Source organism: Callospermophilus lateralis, chromosome 6 (assembly GCF_048772815.1).
Source record: "Callospermophilus lateralis isolate mCalLat2 chromosome 6, mCalLat2.hap1, whole genome shotgun sequence".
Taxonomy (NCBI): domain Eukaryota; kingdom Metazoa; phylum Chordata; class Mammalia; order Rodentia; family Sciuridae; genus Callospermophilus; species Callospermophilus lateralis.
The window spans coordinates 26698136-26701181 of NC_135310.1; the positions used below are offsets into that span (position 1 = coordinate 26698136).

Below are 3046 nucleotides of genomic sequence, written 5' to 3' on the forward strand. Positions count from 1 at the left end.
TATTGAATCAAATTTATCTCTCAAGTGGTCTCAGATTATTTATTTTAATGTATTATCAACTTATGTTTATTAATATTTAAATTATTTTAAAATATAATTTTAAAAATAATAGTGTTTCCTAGAAATAATAAGTAAAAAATTTACTGGAGATACAAGAAAGTATGCCTTTCCACATGGCGAAGAAGAGGAGAAAATTTTAAAATAGCCTAGATATAATTGGTAAAGAAAATAAGAAAACAATTAGTTGGAATATTTCAAGTGCAACAAAAAAAACTAATAACCCAAGTAATAAATGGGAAATGAACTCTACAGAAATTTCTCAAAGGGAGAAATGCAAATGGCCAACAAGGATATGTATATATGTTCACAACTTGGCAATCTTGGAAATAAAATCCATAACAACTCTGAGTTTTCATTTTACTCCAGTAAGAAGGTTAGTCATCAAGAATACAGTTATCATTAAATTCTGGTGAAGATCTGGGGGAAAAAGGTACAGTCAGATATTTTGGTTGTAGCCACAAATCAGTATAAGCACTTTGAAAAGCAGCATAAAGATTCCTTAAGAGAATAATAATGGGCACACCACATGAACCAGCTATCCCCGTTCTTGGTAGTCATCAGAAAAATTATAATCAGCAAACTATTTATTAAACATACATTCCAATGTTGATAGCAGTGCAATTGAAAATGACCAAGTTATGGATCCCAGGTCCTCATCAACAGATAAATGAATGAAGAAAATATAGTATATATACTCACACAGTGGAGTTTTACTCAGCCATAAAGAAGAATGAAATATGGCATTTGCTTGTAAAGGGATAGAGCTACGGAACATTATGCTAAGTGAAATAATCCAAACGTAGGAAGTGGAACGTTGAATGTTTTCTCTCATATGTGAAAGCTAGAGAGAAATGAGAAATTTGAAAAAGGGAAGGGGTGTGTCTCATGAAAATAGATGAGAGAATAGTGGAGTAAAGAAAGGGGATTGAGACCAAAAAAGGAGGGGTGTGAAGGGAGGGATTGAAGAATGAAATTGACTAAATTATGCTGAGTGCATGTCTGAATGTATCACAATGAATTCTATTCTATGTTTCATTATAATATACAAATTAAAAACAATAACTGGATAGAAGAAAGACCAATAGAGTAGTGGAGTGGCATCAGGGGCTAGGGGAGAGGAGGAGAGAAAGGGGATAATACTGGGGATTGAAATGGAGCAAGTTATATTATGTGCACTTATAAATAAGTCAAACCCCCAAATTATGTGAATATTGCACTAATAAAAATGGTAGTATTAACAAACTACATTAGGTCTTAAAAGAAAAAATATAATATGTTCAGTAAATATTGTATATTTTCTCAGTACTTAAACTATGTTTAGTATAGGCTTTCCAGCTGTTCTCAGCAACTGAAAACAAAGAGTTAAATATATATGATTAATATTTTTAGATCAAACTTGCACATATTAATGCAATTAAAATTACTGTTTTGATAGTGTCTATAAATTCTATATAGAAATAGTTTCAGAAAAACTCTACAGAGTATAGAGAGAATGCTCAGATTAATTTGCATTGATTTCATGGGTCTATTATTCATGTATGTGTCTCTGTATATTTATATATACTCTTTCCTTTCCATTACCTGCTCTCAAGTCAGTGTTTTCTGGTACAAGAACACTTCAAGACTGTTATCTCGATTTCCTAAAGAAACCACCTTTCTCTATGTTAGAAATAAGAGTAATAACTCGCACAAAAGGCATTCTTGCTGACATTGTCATTTATACTACCAATAGAAAACACACTCTTAGATCTGAGATATTTCCTTTTGAATGAGTTCATCAGTCATTTTACAAACTGGGCTCCTCACAGGAAATATCAAAATAGCTCCCCAACAATACCAAAATATGCTTTAGAACTGTAGAAAAATATTTCTAGAAATTTCAGAAGAGTATTTTTTGTTGTTTTACTTTTTCCAACTACCTTAATTTCAAAAATAAAAAAAAAATGGAATTATGATATTTGGGAATTCAAGGAATGCAATGGGTTTTATATAGTCATAGCTGAATCAAGAATTCAAATAATGTCATTAGGTAAGGGACTCTTCTCCATATCTGTTGGCCTATATGTTCTTTTGGGTTAATTCTCAGAAACCCTGTTCTCATATGTTGACAAAATAACTCCCAACTCCAATGATAGTTAATATTTTCCATCAATAGCAGTTCATCTAGTGAGTGGTGATACTTTGAATGTGAGTGAAAAAAAAAAAAATAACTCCGAAGAGTTACAGGATTACAACACCTTTATAGCTAGTAATCCTGGTAAAAAGTAATACCTTCCTTGTTCTTAATATTCCCAGAAATAACATTCACTGATTTAACATCAGTGCTATATTTCAATTACTGAATGCAAGAAGTAGAATACATTGACTGTCCAAAATTAGATCAAGTGTCCATTATTTTCAGTCTACTGTGGAGGTAAATGGACTGAGTCCAACTTGAAATGAAAAGTTTGAGGCTCCAGAAAAGGTAGTAACACAGAAAAGTAATACATAGAAAATAGAAAAATGAGTGAATGTTACTAAGAAAGTTAAAAAATTAGCATTTTCTGACCGAAATATCAAAAATCATATAATATATTATGCATCATATTTTTTCTTATTCCACCAGGTGGAAAATTTAATAAATTATGCAAAACTTAGACTCATTATCACTGATATGTTTGAGTAAAACACAATATGCTGTATTAAAATTTAATATTACACACTAATCATAATTCACACATTTTACTAATTTAATTCCCTACTTTACTTTGTATCAAATCTCTGTCCCAACATGGTTTATATCTTGTTCAACTTTGCATTATCAATATTTTGTGCAGATACTATTATAAATGATTTCCCTTCACTGATTCTTTTGGTCATGCAAAGAATGCTTATTGAATAATTGCTATAGTTCAAAGATAATACTTACTTGAAAATATACCAAAAACAAATTCCCTGTGCTCTTGGAGAAACAGCAGAGTACTCCAAAATCATCAATCATATGTAT

The 3046-nt window shown here is 30.8% G+C and overlaps 1 non-coding gene across 1 annotated transcript; it reads left to right on the plus strand.

The window, feature by feature from the left end:
• The first annotated feature begins 2183 nt into the window (after positions 1-2183).
• LOC143402667 (small nucleolar RNA SNORD56) lies at positions 2184-2255 on the plus strand. The gene has a single exon (XR_013091741.2). It is a non-coding gene; the product is annotated as a small nucleolar RNA SNORD56 (small nucleolar RNA).
• The last annotated feature ends 791 nt before the right edge of the window (positions 2256-3046 follow it).